Here is a 17,958-nt window from a genome sequence, read left to right as displayed (position 1 = left end):
ATAGCATATTTATTTTTATAACGCATAGCTACTTACATACATATTTGCCTGTTGCGTCAAGTCTTTGCATGCACACATACGATGTACAACACACAAGAAACGAACATGCACCGACTGCACAAACAATTTGCATGCCAATTGACTTTCGCACACAAACTCTTTTAAGCGCTTTAACACACTTTTTCACAACACTATTTATACACTTTTCAATTGGCCGCACTTTGAACACTTCACTAGACATTTTAAAACACTTTTAAACACATTTTATTAATTAATTATTTACAATTTATAGTCAAATTCGCAATTTTTCTACACTTTAACACAAGCAGCAACTGTTCACCAAATTCCACTACATGCAATGAGTATGAAAACCAAACGGTAACACATTCCAACATACTCACGCTGTCTCTCACGGCCACTCATCAATACTTTTGATCTCTTAATTAGTGCATTAGCGCAACAACATGCAGTCTCTCACTCCACAACAAACCATTAATGTTTCTGCAATTATGTGGTTCAGTGGCAGAGAAAGATGAGTGCATAAGAAGTAGAAATGCGTTGCGAATATTTTTGGTGTTTTGTGTTTTATTCTATGTTTGTTGTGCAGCACCTGAAATGAAATGAGCAATTTTGTTATTGCAGCGAGTTGACAAAGGCAAGTAAGCTAGTGACAGGTTGGAAATATTGGAAATGTAAATACTATGTGTGTGATATGTAAATATAGATAGCTGGATATTTGTTTACTATTGTTTACATATGCAACATTTGATGAGTAGAAGTAGAGTGGAAGTCAAACGGAGAATTATGTGAAGTTCGTTTGTGTGCATGAACGAGCATTATTTCGCTGTTGACATTCGCTATGCAATTTTATAGAATTATATCGAAATATGTGCTATGGTATTAAGAATTCAATTTCTGAAGACTTTTTGATGGTATAAAGTCCTGACATATAATTAAGATATTTTTAAAAAGGCTGATTTTGTATTTAAACGTGTCCGAAATACCACGTATTATAGCAGATACTGCAAAAGCAACCTCCATGAAATTCCTCTTAATCTACTTCCCCCGGCGGGCACTGCGTCGAATACTTTCAAAGCTGGAGTGTTTTCGTCCATTCGGACAACATGACCCCAGTGAGAGCCCAGTCGCGAATGCGACGACTGTTTGTTTGATAACAGGAGATATTTCGTCTTGCCCTTGTTCACTGCCAGACCCATTTGCTTTGCTTCCTTGTCCAGTCTGGAGAAAGCAGAACTAACGGCGCGGGTGTTGAGGCCGATGATATCAATATCATCGGCGTACGTCAGCAGCTGTACACTCTTATAAAAGATTATACCTGCACGATTAAGTTCTGCAGTTCGAATTATTTTCTGCAGCAGCAGATTGAAGAAGTCGCATGATAGGGAGTCGCCTTGTCTGAAACCTCGTTTGATGTCGAACGGCTCGGAGAGGTCCTTCCCGATCCTGTCGGAGCTTTTGGTGTTGCTCAACGTCAGTTTACACAGCCGTATTAGTTTTGCGCTGTCGAAAGCGAAATCGACGAAAAGGTGTTGTGTGTCGATTCTTTTTTCACGGGTCTTTTCCAAGATTTGGCGCATGGTGAATATCTGGTCGGTTGTGTGACTTTCCAGGTTTAAAGCCATACTGATTATGTCCAATCATCACGGTGGGCCTGCTTTCCTTTTTGGCATGCTATTTATGAAATTTTCATGAAAATATCTCCTTATGCACGTTCGAGTCCGATTATATTCCGACTTAGAAAATATAAGTCTTCCAGAATATCATCAATATAAACTGTGGCACGCGTTAAACCATTGATACATAAGTATGTACATCGCTATCACTTACCCTCTCACTAACTCTTCTTCCCCCTCATAAGCGCTTAACCTGCAAGTGAAAAACAAAAAACAAAAGTGAAAAAGATTAAAAAACCAAATAAATTAGTATGAACAGTTAGTAGACTACGAGCACTTGCACCGAACGATTTTCCTAATTACGCAACTGCCATACAAACTCACAACAACAACAGTCGAGTGGCATGAGCAGCAACAACCTTAACTATGCTGCCGCAGTAATTGTCCTACAAGAATGTGCAACACTGAAAAATAACAATAATTACGGCAACGAGGCTTGCTGCAACTGCGCGCTAGTTGTTGGCTTTGTTGCACAGCGGCAAGTGTGAAACTCACGTTATTACATTTAACTGGTAGCAAAAATGAATTAACTTTCACGTTATGGGGCGGACAGGTACTCGCCGCACCGCGCCGCGTCGCAAGTAGAAATGCCAGTGGACCAGGCGCGCAGCGACGGCGGCGCGTCAAGGCTGGCAGAGCTGTGCAGCTAAGGCCAAGGAGGCAAACCACGTATGCACCGCATAAATAGACAAATGAAGCGTTGCAACTTCGCGCCTCACTTGCCCACTTAATAGCCAAACCACAGCGCTTTTGTGGCATGCAGATATGTGCGTGTGCGCGCAATGGTTACGACGTGTACTCACATGCGTCGGGCATGTAACTAGAAGTAGTGCTAGAGCTGCGCAGCGAAACACTTTCATTTCCCTGTCCGACACAACGAATTTTTATAAAGCTTCGTTTGTAGTTGTGTGTGTGCCTGTGTGTGCAAGGAGTGGTTGTTCGCAAGTGTTTGTAAGTGCTTGTTGCAATTTTGTTTGCTTGCAACAAATGCCATGTTGCATGCTGTGAGGAATGGTGTTAATTCTATGCTGTGCAAATAACTCTGTCTTTTATCAAATCTCCATTGTAGTCGAGCAATTCTTTCAAACGTGTGCTTATGTGTGTGTGTGCTGCTTGTGCCGTAGCTGGCAGGCAAAAGTGAAAATTGGACATTGTTTCGCTCGCATGTTGTGCATTAATAATCCGTTGTTAAGCCAATTTTTATTAAGAAGAATTGCCATTGCCAATTGCCAATTTGAGAAGACGCAAATATTTAGTAGTGAAAACAATGGAGGCTTTCTAAGTGAGTCATATCTTGCTTTTAGGCAATATAACAAGAAAAACATTAATCTTGGATGCATCGAGGCTGTAATACCTTTCACAAATATAAAGTGCTCATACAAAAACTTGGTTTTCATCGTTCAGTTTGTATGGCAGCTATATGTTATACTGATCCGATCTGATCGCTTACTTCGGAGATTGTATCGTTGTCTTAGAAAATGCTCTGTGCCAAATTTCATGAATATATCTCTTCAAATGAAAAAGGTGCCCATAAAAGAACTTAATTTTGATCGTTCATTTTGTATGGCAGTCATATGGTATAGTGAACCGATTTGAACAATTTCTACGGAGATTGCATCGTTGTCTTAGAAAATACTCTGTGCCAAACTTCATGAAAATACCTTGGCAGATAAAAAAGTTTTCCATACTAGAACTTGAACGAGATCGCTCACTTTGTATGGTAGCTATATGCTATAGTTAACCGATTTGAACATTTTTTTCGGAGATTGTACAACAGACTTGAACAATAATCCCTGCCAAATATCGGAAAGATATCTTGCCAAATAAAAAAGCTTTCCGTACAAGAACTTGATATCGGCGGTTCTGACAAGTGAATAGCTTCCTGGGGAGAAAGGGACTCGCATAAAATTTCAGATCGATATCTCAAAAAATTGAAGAGGGTTATATTTTGTAGCATTACCAAGGACCAGTAGATCTCTATATAGTGTAACAGCCGGCCAGTATAACCTAACCTAAAGTACTTCTTGTTCTTTATTGGCGTAGACACCGCTTACGCGATTATAGCCGAGCTAATGGAAGATGGAGTCATATGTAGAAGTTCACGCAAGTGAAGAAAGTTCTCTGATTGCCATTCACTTGGGAGTGGCCAGAAACGATTATTTTACATATGGCTCAAGTCGCTCACGACTTCCGGTTTTAGACCAAGTATGCTCTGGATAGCCTAAGAACATCCGTTCGAAAGCGAGTATTTGAAACACTTCCTTCTTGACCGTCCCACTTTTAGGAGGTCAAGGCTTAAACACTTGGGGGCGCAAATCTTCAGATATCCCTCGAACTGGACTGGAAACTAAAGCCCTGTGTAAATTTGTATTGGCCACTAAAATGTTTGCTAATTTATAACTTCCAACCCAGGAGATCTTCTTCTCTATGGCTTCAAAAAGGACTACATATAGCAATCCACGTGGGCTCTCTAGATCAACCATCTAACCTAACCCAACCAAACCTATGCATACCAAAAAACAAGAACTTAATCAGTTTTAGCCAAATAATGTCGTGCTTGTTGGTAGACCCTATATTCCACATCATATAAAAATGCTCATAATTTCTCGACAAACTCAGCAAAACTATTAAAAACTGCGCAAAAAGTTTGCTTAACCAACAGCCTTGTGTAGGTAACAAATTTGGTATATTTATGTAAGCCGTTTGGCTGCTGAGACCGCCTGCCACATGTCGAATGACATGCAGATTCTATGTACGTCTCAAACTATTGACTTTGCTGTTGTAAATCTTGCACTGCGCCATAACTTTTGCCATTTGTGTGGCGCACTTCATTTCAGTTTCAATTGACTGACTGCCATTGGCCTCAGCTTGGACAAAAAAGCACATACACATTTGTGTTTATATGTGTTTTTCGTGTTTTGTATTTGTTTGTATATGCAACAGGCACTTCATTTAAATGAACGTAAGGACAACAGCGCAATTTGCTTAACAGCCAACGAGCAACAAAAAGCGAAATGCATTTTTCAATCTCTTTGCTGGCATTAAGCCAGCGTCTTCACGTAATCTCCAGGCATTTCCTTCACTGACTTTTGCATCTCATCATGCACGGCTGTGGTTGTGGCTGTGTGCGTGCGTGTTTAGTTACGCATGCGCAGTATTTCAAGTTCAAGTTCAATGCGCCGGCAGTACAAGTATATACCTATATGCCACATGCATGAATGCGCGTATATGTGTCCGTGTTGCAGCAGCAGCAGCAGCATCTAAAGTGGTGCTTGTTGCCTAGCTGCACCCAAAGGTAATATGCCATAAAAATGCATTTAAACATAAATGACAAATGAAAATTATGTTCCCCCTTTGTGGCTAAAAGCCCAACTACCATTCGCATGGTTAACTCCCGACACTGCCCGCCATCATACCCTGCACTGCCGGGCTGTTGTGTAGACGGCTTTTGAAATTGCTTCTTCGTCAGTTTGATGCATAGCTAGACATCGGCCGTTTGGCACTTCATTTCATTTCATTTCATTTAATTTTGCAGACCCCAGAGCCAGCCAGCTCACATTGTGACAGGCATTAACGTTGAACGAGCCTTTTGCTATTTTAGAACACTTTGTACTTTCGTACAAAGGGTGTTATGCGTTGGCTAAGCTGTTGGCGCAATTTTTTTGAGAAACTTAATAACAAAACCATGGGCCTCACTAAACATTGCAGACGCCTGAATCAAGCGAAAGCAATGAACGATTTCCAAATAGTTTGCCAGAAAATATGCAATCGTGTGTGCAACTTTTTGAAATCTTAAAACTGTGGCTAGGCTTTGTAGACCGGTTGGACTTAAGCAAGTTTTATACTTTCCTAGATGGTGGTAAGGAGGATGGAACCATTGGGAGTGGCCAGAAACGATTATTTTACATATGGGTCAAGTAGCTCACGACTTCCGGTCTTAGACCAAGTATCCTCTGTATAGCCAAAAGGCATCCGTTTGAAGGCGAGCTAAAGTGAGAGGGCGAAACATCTCTTCAACAGGGTCGTGCGCTGTGTTTGAGACCCGCCAAAAAACAAGATGATAGTAACATTCCACTAAGGAAAGCAAACAAATCGACTTTTTGCGAAATTTAGAGCTATACCCTTGAATCAGATGCTGGATCCAATAGTTGGTTTCTGGGGTTTGATCTCCAGGTCTACAGCTTGTGAGTTTATCAAGTGTAATCTCTAACTACTTTGTAAACGTAGTCTATGCTGGACAACCGATAGCTCCAACTTTCTTAGATTACATATTCCCACGACAATCGGGACTATGTAACCGGTCAAGGACTGTCAACTCGGCAACAACAACTTCCTTACATCACATTTATACTACGCGTTATTTACAAAAGCTTATTCGGAACTCATGGGACAAGCGCTCATAGGTTAGCTAAGTTAGATTAGGTTCGATGGCTGATTCAGTGACTACTATATGCAATCCTTTGTGAATAGAACTCCTGTAGTCGAGAAACATCTCTTAAATCCATCCTAATAACCTGGAGCACATCGCCGCTGAGCTTACTACGCACACATAACTCCGAAGTCTATATGGGCGGGCCGAAAAGGAGGCCCAGTGACCTTTCTCAAACATCTCTAAATTCGACTGCATCCCTGATAATTTGGATCTCTCCGTCGCGGAGCCTACTTTCTCAAACGGGCGGAGTCGATGGAGAAAATGCACAGTGGGCTTTCACGGATGATTCGATTCCCAAGGGAAAGATTTGTGGGAGAGTTTTCTATTCAGAGCTATCAATCAGCACTTATGTAGTCGTATGTGTATGTACTAAGTAGACACTGTCCCATTGGCACCCATGAGGTGATACTAAAGATTTTGGAGAGCGTCGCTTGTCAAAATTTCAACGAAGAAGAAACATCTAGACACTTCCTCCTACACTATTCAGCATTCGACAGACTAAAGTTGAAGCAACTCAGTTTCCATACTTTCTACGAACCAGGCGAATTGGTTGGCATTGATATTAGCCGCCTTCATAAATTTATGTCGGGCTCTAAGCGTTTGGTCGATACTTGATGGTCTTTTTGGTCCACACCTAGGAGTTTCGTTCATTTAAGACAGACTCTAGGCGTTTGATCGATATGTGATGGTACTTTTTATCCACACCTACAAGTCCTGGGCATCATGACGATCAGGCATCTCTAACTGTCTAAGCGTGATTATCCGTAGCCTCACGACAATCAGCCTATTTACCTATCCTAAGAGCTCATAATAATGGCGAAAGCTTTACTATCAGCAGTTTTGTTATGTTTTAACCAAGTATAAACCAGAATGAGTCTGAGGCATTGAATTGCTGGTATTTAGTGATATTCACAGATATATCCGAAATTATACACATACCGTCAAAGCTGTATAGAGTTAGGAGAGTTGGAGACTACTTTACAATTTCTCCTCTATTGCCCGGCTTTGGCCAGACTGAGAATGAAATAACGAAACTAGCGATTGATTTGTCGATCTATGAGTATATGATGACCATTTACTTTAAGGAGTTTACCGTTGACACAAAGGACGAACATTAACTGTCCAAGCGATATCCAGCGATTTTAAACCAAACCTACGACCTAACCTATACAAGAACTCAACTAACTAGACAAATAATTTGCACTTATTAAGAACCCGCCAAGTTGTGGCTTTGTCGTCTTCAATCAACATTGCAACGCACTACGTTTTGGTCACACTTCTCGTCGGTCCATTCTTAAACCGCATTTTGCTGCGGCGCATTGAATTTATTTCGCATCATTTGCCACAAAACCCCATCATCATTAAGCATAATCGCAAAAATAAAATTAAATGAATTACGAAGATGTCAGCAAAGCAGATCAACGGCGGCAACGATAGCAACAACAGCAGCAGCAGCGGGGACGGCGGTGACGCGGCAGGCGATGAACAAAGAACACCGTCGAGAATTGCAAACCAAAAATGCAAACATAATTCGTTACGAAAATGAAAGAAAAAGTCAAAATACCAAAAACAAAAAATGAAATGAACAGCGAAAAGATTTCGAGTGAGACAAATGCATAACAGAAATCAGCAAAAGTGATTCTACCACCGCCAGCCACATTTGTATGTGTAATTGTAGTGCCACAGCGACGCAGTGTTTTTTTTTACGCTTTCCGTGGACTTTTGCGGTTTACATCGCGTTGTTGGGCCATATGCGAGTACACACTCACAAAGCAATGCTGAACATTCCCCACAGGCGATACCCGCAGCTAAACGCCGCCGTTGGTTATGCGCCTACAGGCGGGACCATAACATATATGTGAGTCCACACACACGGCACTATGGCACTATGAATGATAAAGGGGTGTGGTGTAGCGGGGCTTTTGGCCAGCAAACATGTAGCATTTATATTTAAAAATGTCCAGCAAAAACCGCAGACTCAATGCGACATGGCTTTGTTGGTGTGAGCCGCACAGTGGCCAAATTGAGGATGATCATCATATTCGAATATTGAATTGTGCTTGGAGACTGAAAGTATAACTGCCATTTGAAATGGATAGTACACTGCTGGCGTACGCCGATGATATCATTTACCGCAACAACCGATGATATTGATATCTTTGGCCTCAACAACAGCGAAATTAGTTCTGCTTTCTCCAAACTGGATAAGGTAGCGAAGGAAATGGGTCTGGTAATGAACGAGGACAACTCGCGACTTGGCTCCCACGTTACTATTGACAGTCATAACTTCGAAGTCGTCGATAATTTCGTCTATCTGTGATCCTGCATTAACACCAACAACAATGTCAGCCCCGAAATCCAACAGAGAATAACTCTTGCCAACAGGTGCTACATCGGACTGAGTAGACAATTGATAAGTAAAGTCCTTCCTCGGCGAACAAACACCAAAGTCTACAAGTCGCTCTGCGAAAATAGGAATTTGTTGAACGGGTGGCGCAGTAAATTTCTCACAGTCATTCAGTTTTGGGCCGTCCCCTCTACCTTGGTTAAATTAGATAGGATGGGATGCTTTCCAAAGCCAGACGAAATACTCCTATGGTTGGATATTAGCTATAGGCAAGGCCCCCTAAATCTATCAAAACTCTACTTTCGTGTTTTATTCCGCTATTTCACCTGCATGTCTCAAAGCATGCGATCCGCGGTGTTTTTTCTTGATCTCTGTAAACGCGGCATCTGCTTCCAAACAGCTGATAGCACTGGCAACCAGTAAGATGTTCAGTTTTACTGCATTAATTCCGTTCGGCGAGAGTCATTTAGCACTCTCATAACCATTGAAAGTTGGACTTTGCTGAGAGCGAAGAGTTCACTCTACCTCTAACGATTAACTTTGGTCCAGAAGCAGATTGCGACTGCACAGCTGCGGTAGTTGACGAATGCTTGCTGAGCTGGTCGGAGACCCAACAGTTCAGTCGTAAACTACAAGAGGCCAATGGAGTTCTCATTACGCAGTTATTGAGATAGTAGTAGCCAGTTCTAACGAGCTTATCATCTCTCTATCCTGAAGGTTTCAACAAATCTTTACAGTTCTGCAGAATGTTACTGCAGTCTTAGCAACTTGAATCGCAGTTCAGGACTCCGTACCGGAATCCGAATACTACATAACGGGCTTAATTCATTGCGGTTTCCCTTACTTTGCTCCACTGTATGTGTGTCGTAAAGCAACCATGTACAATCCTGCTGCTCGCAAAAGGTTTTCGTTGTTACAACAAATTTACGTTACGTTGTTTTTGTTATACTTTTGCGGTTTGCTGTTTTTCATGCCGTGTTTTTTTTCCACGCATGTGTGTAAAGTTCAAATGTGGCGGTGACCAGTTAACCTTGAAAATATAGCGTACAACAGCAGCTACAAGACAGTGCGCGGCAGTACAATTCGCGAAAGTTACAGCCGCGTTGCATTTTGTACGCCGCTACAAAAGCCATTACAACGTCGAGGGACCCAAAGAGGCTGCAGCCCCCCGTATGTATGCCGCATTTTGCCCTTCGCCACGCATTCATGTCACAATTTTCACAAGTGGTTCAAGCACGCACAGTGAAATGAAAAAACACGACAGAGCGAGAGCAGCTACAGCCACAGCTGAACAGTCAGCCGTTGTGGAGTATTCAAGCACAAGTGCATTTGGTCGGAGTCCATTGCAATCCTTCAACGCATTTAATAAACAAATGCTTGGCTTAAATGAGTGTGTGTGTGGACTTTTCAGACCACTTGCCCATGCTAAGTAATGCGTCCATGCGCAGATGAATGACACTTCATCTTTCTACGCATGAGCGTTCATTTCTATCTTGCCAAAGACTCCAACAGTCGACCCTTTACCAGCCGTCGGCCTGTCAGCTGCACCATCAGCGACTCCGTGCAAGCTCCGCCTTTGTGGCTACGCTGCCTCGATTTGTACAACTGCCATTCCCATATCCGCCCGTAAACGTGTGCTTTTGCGCCCCACAAAATCTTCGAAATGGGCGAATAATTAAAACTGCACATAAATCCGACTGAAAAAGCACATCATAAACAAATTTTACTTTAAACGAAAAACCACTTTACGATATTATTACAGCAATCGGCGGAATGATATTTTGAATGTGGATATCGAAATGGCTACTTCACATCTATACAAGCTTCTTATCCTTTGACAACACAACCATGAGTCGGTTTTGGACATTACTTAACCAGCGCATACGTTGGATTTTTATGCGGTTAACTATATCCATGCGGCCGCAGAGCTCATACAGTTCGTGATTCCATCTTCTTCGATACTCATCGCTCATGCAGACAGCTACCGACCTTATCTTCCAAATCAGCACTATGTTGAAAAATTTTGCTTTAATGTGGATTTGGCTAGACGCTCATCCGCCGGAGTGAATACCAGGGCTCGGCAACTGAGTCTTTCTCTCATCACAAATTTGCGCTCTTTATATTGCCGCTGTAGTAAGAATCACAAGCACCTATACTTCTCCGTCCTTGTCCCATCCTTCGCATTTCTTGGACGGCAGTGATGTCAGCATTTACTTTTACGAGAACATCAACTAGCTTGGCATCGGCACCTTCCCAATTTTGGGACCTGACATTGCAATTGCATGCCCTTAGTAATTCTCTACGTGGCGGGTCCCGAATCCAGCGCACAACCTCACTAGGCGGGTAGTATAAGGCTATATACACATTATATCGCGTGTCGCTTGTTTCAAGACCTCTGGTGAACAGACTTCAGCGAACCCCGAATGTGTCGGAGAGGCTCCGCTGAAGCTTCCTTTCTTTTAGCCGTAACGCCAGGCTCTACACGGGTTGGCTACCGCATCTGACACAAGGAATACTCACGTTTTCAGGGTGCGTGGCGAGAACGCAAGAGAAGGAATTGGTTATAGTCCTACAACTGGACAGAAGCCTCCAGTTGTTGTATGGAATTATTCGTAGGCTCACTAAAAATCCGACAGTTTACTTAATCTAACTTAACCTATGTCAGTCAAGGTTTCTTAAGTTTTAATAGTTACACGACTACAAGAGAAGCTAATCTATCATCTTATAGGTATAGAGAAGAAAGAAAGAATTGAAGTAACTACTTTCCCTTAGCAAAGTTCATCTTGCCGTAAACATAGGAGCTCTTATTGGATATTATCCAATACATTCACGAAGTATGGCCCAAGATCACGTCGGACGTAAGTTTTAAAATTCGGATGGATGGATGGAAATATCCAGGAACTTTCTCTCCCACTGTCCAGCATTTGCAAGACAGAGGTAAAGACATACCTGCAGTGTTACCGCCAGGAGACAAGACTCGAAACTCACATTATTTGACTCAACATATCGGCAGTCTTAGCTGCGGCGACAGGAGCCGCAACTGACATTAGCCGTCTCAACAAATTTGTGTTAGGCTTATAGAGCTTTGTCGACTTGTGAGGGTCTTATGATCATTTAAGGTACCACAACGGACCGACGTTCCAAGATCTCGTAACCTAACCTAATCTAGATCAGCGGAGCGTCATTAGAGACCTTGTAAATTTTCTTCGATTAAATTTTCGAAATTAAATTAATTAATTCATTGTTTTAAAGCAAAAATTATGAAAGACATCCCAAGGAAGTAGGATATATTCACCTTTGAATGTAAGTGAATATTGAAGTTCGCTTACGACTTCACATTTAGCGGGTGTTTTTCTAGACGTATGGTGTTCAATGAGACAATTCTTGTTTCGGAGTTGGTTTGTTTGAGCGCTGTCACTTGTGTTTGTCATTTGAAGAATAAAAGCCGAACGACCAACAAGCGCGATGCATGTTCGCTGAATGCGTCTCAAACGGAGTGACCACTGTTACGATTTTCAATGGTGTGCACTGTTTGGCGTGCTCTATGTTAAGAGTGTGTCATGGAACAATATTTCTTCAAAAATAAAGACTTTAAAACGGTATCATGGATGCACATTCCTGCAAAAATGAAGCCGGCAATGGACGGCGCTATAGAACCAGACAAGCCATGATTAAAGACTGATTGGTGTCCAAATTGAGGGATATTGATATGAACGAACTTTGGTTCCAAAAAGACGGCGATACTGGCCATATATTCAACGAAGCAAAGGATTTATTAAGAGCGACTCTTGTTGGGCGCATTAACTCAGGTCCTGGACTTGTAGTATCTAAAAGAATACCCTCTGCATGTAGAGCTGAAGTAAAATTGTGAATTGAAATTTCAAAAGCAGCAAAAAAAATTATAAACTCGCAATAGAAAGTTTTTTTGGCTATAGAGTCAGTCAATCGAGTCAAAGCCTTTTGCTGAAACTCTTGCAACAAATGTCTCATGGCAACTTTCATCTGCAGTTGGTGTGAACAAGTGGTATTTAACACAAGTACAATATTTAAACAAAAAATAAATAAAAACCAAAACTGCTAGTTACAACAACAACATCAGAAACAACAACAACACCAAAAACAACAACATTCAAGACCAACAATACCAAAAAACTAACATCAAAAACAACAACAACAATAATGCAATATAATTTTCAGGCAGCAACAACAATAACAACATGCAATATAATTTGCAGGCAACAATAACAATAATAACAGCGAATAATTTGCGCCACATTTTTATGGTGATTTCTTTAAAATAATAAAGATGCAAACCATAAAACGGAGGTGGTGCAGCCAATGCTACGGCAACTAATTGAAAAAAAGTCGAGAAATTCAATTTGTGTGCGCGGCGCTGTGAGTGTGTGGCAAGTAGCGCAATTGAGTGGATGGATGAGTGCGTTGCACGCGAACTCAAACAGTGCAACAGATAGCAATAATGCAACAACAACAAAAACAATAATAGCAACAACAACAGTAACAACAGCAACTATAACGACAACAACAACAACAAGTGAGAGCTGCGCATGCGCAATAATAATGATGAAGCGGCATAATTGTGTGCGCCGCGCTTATGTTGCATGCAACAATCGCCTGAAATGGCTGAAGCGCATTGGTAGCCGATTGTGGCGCGATGATGAGCATTACGTGGCGGTTTTAATTAATTGCAAGCTAATGTGTGATTAACACGCGATGCGCCGCCAGCGGTAGGAACAGCAGCAGCAACAACAACTGCAACAACAGCAAAAACAGCAATACATAAGCCAGCGTGATTAGACGCTGTAGTGCAGCAATAAAGGGCAACAATTGATGTAGTTGCGTTTTCGTTGTTGTTATTGTTGTTGTTGCAACAGTGAAAGAGTGAAATTTCTAATTTGTAATGGCGACAAAGAAACGGATTTCACTTTTATTGCAATGATAATAGATGAGTTCGGCATTTTGTGTTCCCACACGGGAGCACACACACACACCCAAACACATACATACAAAAAACACAAACCGCGTGGAAATCAGTTATAAAATGCGCAGTGTAATTTAGCAATTCAGCAGTGGCGGAAATTATACATTACGCCTGCGCACAAAGAGCGCTGTGTCTCACAGCAGCGGAGCAACGGCAGGTCAGCGCTATCGTCGTAAGCTAGAAAGCATTGCTGAAAACAGCAACAACCTCGCTGTCGCTTAAACGCGCGCAGTTTAGAGCGCTGCCTGTCAGCGCGAACGTGGCTCGGCTCAAATTGATAAATACGCTAAGAAGTGACCGCCCAGAAATTTAACACTGCCCATTGCTGGACGCGCTTCGCTGGGCACACGGGCTCTGCGCATTCCTTTGTGCGCGCTTAGGGCTTGCGCCTGCCTGCCTGCCTTGTTAAGTTCGCAACCTCCGTGGCTGTGGCGGCCCGCCTCATTGCCAGAGAACAATAAAACAAAATTCAATTGGCGCAATTTTTCAGCAACATTTCACAAGTGTTCGCCTGCCACGGCCATGGCGAAAGATAGAATGCTTTCTGCTAGCCAACTCGACAGCTTTTGATTGTGGCCAAAAGGACGCAAAGCCGCTCAAGCACACACACACGCACGTAGAAAGGTATGTAGGCTGCGGCGCATGATCGGTCCGTCAGAGCTGCGGTCTAGCCGCCTTGCAGCAATGACGTTGCATTATTGCCAATTGTTAATTTCAAGGCTGTTGTGAATTTTTTGAAAAATCACCCGAGTGCGACGTCGCCGGCACATCCCCAATGCCATTCGTCTGTTGTCACGCAGCGCATCCCTGCACCCCCGCCGCCGCTTACATTGTAAATGCGCTGTCCGTTGCAATTGCACCTTCTTGGCTGAGGCTAGGCCGCCGCCGCCACTTGTCCACCTCCAACTTGACTGCGCGCATCCTTAGCCTCCTTATCCTCCTTAGCCACTTGGGACTCCATTGTCTGCGCTGACAGCAGACATTTCTTTTGCGGCCGTAGCTGTCAAGTGCGTTTTAATACTTATTTGTCTCTACGATTGCATTTCTGCAAATGCATTTATGCTTTGCAGCAGCAACACACTTGTGCGTTGTTGTTGGTGTTGGCATTGCATGTCCGTTGCAATTCGTTCGCCCTCCGCAGTTGCTGACATTTATTAATTGAATTCGATTTATTCTGCGTGCCACAGAGCTTCATCTCCGTCCAATTTATTGCCGCCAGAACGCTGAGACGCTGCTTATTTGCGCGCAATGCTAGGGCTAGATCGCATAGCTAGTGCCTAGCAGCGGGTGGCTGTGAAATTTCAGTTTACGGCCAGCGGTGGCGCATAAAAACGAAAGCAAAACTTAAAAAAAAATTAAAGAAAAGGGAGATCGTTTATGTAATTCGTGCGGACATTATGAATTATTGAATTATTTAGGGACCTTGCAGCTCTTGTTCATACCACTTTGTTTGAAATAATACTATGACTTGGTGGCAGGATATAAGGACAGCCAGTCTACATATATATTACCGTAGGTGCTCTTCCTAATTTAATTTTCAATATTTCAGATACACCTTGGTAAAGCTAAGCTCTAGAAGAGCTAAGAGCAGTCCAACCACGAAAGGAGCCAGTCACAAAGCACGATCAGCGTCAGCCTCAACGATATGGTTTTTATGCAGTCAACGTGATGTTGTCGAAACTTCGCTCCAACGAATTATGGTCAGAGAAGTTGAGTTATGTTAGGTTAGGTTAAGTTTTTGACCCTCACAAAGATCTTACTTGGACAGCTTAGAACACTTGTCGGCTGTGGTACTTGGAGATTTCAGTTTTGTGAATCAGGTTCTGCCTCAACGGTAAGCTTTGTCGGAGTCCACGTGTTGTTGTCGAAACTTCGCTTCAACGAATTAAGGTTAGTGAAGTTAGGTTAGGTTAAGTTGTCGCCCCTAACAACGATTTTACTTGGAAAGCTTAGATTACCTGTCGGTTGTGGTACTTGGAATTTTAAGTACCACATCCGACAGGTATTCTATATGTTAAAAATCAACAAAGCGCTTTGAGCCTGTCACAAATTTGTTAAGGCTGCTAGTATCGCATGTCTTACGTTCGGCTGTGTTTCAACCTCAGTCTGACAAAAGCTGAACAATTTAGAAGAAAGTGCCTGCATGTTTCCAACTCACCACTCTTCTGACCCTGAAAGAAGGTGTACTACGGAGCAGTACGTCTACTGCTACTTTAAAAGCAGCAACGTCTGCATACAAAATACTACAGTGTTCCGGTAGCATAAAGCTTAGATTTAGGGTGAACTGCTTACTGAAAACTCTACTTCCTAGCTTCGACCTATCCGTGAAAAAGCTGACTTAACTTTTTCTTAATCGGCTTCTCCCCATCCACATATCCCTCCTTGGTGTGTGATCAAAGAAAAGGCCGCCATGAGCATCATCTACGACGCAGTGGTTGAAATTTTCAGGAATTCAGTCTAATGAGGAAAGAATTTCAGCATGACCCTTTTTGAACCCCTTCAAATATTCAGATTCCCTGAGCCTTAAAGCGCATAAATGCACCTGCCGGCAATATCCATGGTAGCTAGGGTATTGAGTGTTATTGGTGTAGTCCGCTGTGCACCGAAGATGCTGGTTAGAGCCGGTCTTATTCGTTTTTACAACGTAATTGGCTTGAATATGGTTTCGCAGTGACAAAACACCATCTTTAGTGAGAGTCTCCTATACCTCATTTACAGCAATATAAGACAACCGATGTCTTCCTTACTCTCTCCTCAATATTTGGCCTCCATAACAGCTTTCGGTCAAGGATAATCCTTAGCTACTTCACTTTATCAAGAAGTTGTGGACGTGAGCCTTCAAATGTGGGGAGATTAACGTCTGGAATCATGTACCTTCTGGCAAATAAAATCATTGCAGTTTTACTTAGGTTGACAGCTAAGCCGCTCCTATTCTCCTAGTAAACCAAGGTCACGCGCAAGAAATATCACTGGATGAGGGTGTCTTGTTCCACACTAATGCCAGTTATTAAACTGTTTTAAGTCAGTACTTCATATGAATTATATTCAGTTGATGTACATCGGGATCCTATGAGCTCAAGAGCTAGTAGTAAATAAGACGATTTCAGCTTCATTTGATTTGAAGCCTAAACTGTTTCTATTCGCCCAGTCAGTAGGGTCACGAGTTAGAATATCAGGCGGTTAGGATGTCTAGTTCCACTCTAAAGCCAGAATTCAGAATTCATTCATGAATTGTATATCCAACCTTCTGAGCTATCTTGCGTTTGGTTCCATTGTGACGCTATAATTTATAGACAAAAATAATAAACGCATTACTGAACAAACTGGGGAATCTATACCTTCCTTGCTTTTTTTTCATTTCGTAGCAGGGAAAACCCATATGACAGCATGCTCCAGAGACTTGTTCGGACCCTAAGGGTACATACATTTTGGCTGGTGGGGCTGTCCTTAATTACTATGACAAATATGTGCGTAATCTCTAAATCAGTTTATTTACAGCAGCTGCTTAAGTCGGTACGAGTAGTACAAGGCCTTCAAAGATGGTCGAGAGATCGTTGAACACATGCCTTGTTCTGGACGAACTTCGACCTGGATAATGGATATGGTGCTTGAAATAGTCAGGCAAGTGTTGGAAAAGAGCTCGATATCCCTCGCGAGTCCATTCGAGTGGTTTTGACAGATATTTTGGGTATGAAATGCGTTCTTGTGCGACTCATTCCGTTAAAGCTATTGGCATAAAACCATTTCCGGGTCCTTTTTTATCACAATATATACTCAGCCATTTTTTGGAATACTTAACCCTCGAAATCACTTATTATATGAAGCTAATAGTGGCATGTCAGGTATTTTATAAACTTAATTTTGCTACAACAAAAAAGCACAATGAATGTCGACCCAAATCCAAATGCAGTCTCCAAAACTAGACTAAATTGCACACCAACAAAAGCCATAAATAATAAAAATGGACACTTAGATATGCAGAAATTCAGTTCAATTGAAAAAATATGCTAATCAAATCAAAGTAGCAGCAAATATCAGCTAAGTCCAGCTGGGTCACATTGCGCCTCCAGAGCCAGAGGAAATAATTTTCCAAATTTGAAAACTTCTAACGCGCGACGGAAATTTTCGTTAACTCGACCGCAATAAATTTCAATTTGCTGCCAAATAATAAGCTACAACACGAACAACAGCAGCCATTGCAACAACAATAACAGTCGTTGCCGCATGGAAAACAATAAATGGCAAGCGAGCGCACAACAATGCGGCAAATGTATTTTATTTGTGTTGCTGTAAAGGTGTCAAGACACGGCGGCGAAGCGGTGTGAGGCGCGGGGGTGATGGTGCCGTGCAGCGACGCAGCAAATAAATATTTTCAGGTGTGAAAATCAACACGGAAATCGAACGAATTGCTGGCATTAGTAAGCTGCAACACGGCGAGTGGCGAGTATGCCGGCAATGCCACTTTACAATGTTGCAACAAGGCAGT

General features: G+C 42.3%; 1 long non-coding RNA gene across 1 annotated transcript in view; it reads right to left on the bottom strand.

Annotated features, from left to right (window-relative positions):
- Positions 1 to 30: 30 nt before the first annotated feature.
- Positions 31 to 17,958, bottom strand: part of LOC120778494 — an 81,703-nt gene continuing 63,775 nt past the window's right edge. Inside the window, exons 2-3 of the long non-coding RNA XR_005705568.1 lie at positions 1,849 to 1,887; positions 31 to 610 (exon numbers count right to left, since the gene is read on the bottom strand). This is a non-coding gene — a long non-coding RNA (uncharacterized LOC120778494). The remainder of the gene's footprint in view (positions 611 to 1,848; positions 1,888 to 17,958) is intronic.

Source organism: Bactrocera tryoni, chromosome 5, assembly GCF_016617805.1.
Source record: "Bactrocera tryoni isolate S06 chromosome 5, CSIRO_BtryS06_freeze2, whole genome shotgun sequence".
NCBI classification, from domain to species: domain Eukaryota; kingdom Metazoa; phylum Arthropoda; class Insecta; order Diptera; family Tephritidae; genus Bactrocera; species Bactrocera tryoni.
The sequence above is the reverse complement of the archived record's forward strand: the minus strand, read 5'-3'. Positions and strand labels throughout refer to the sequence as shown.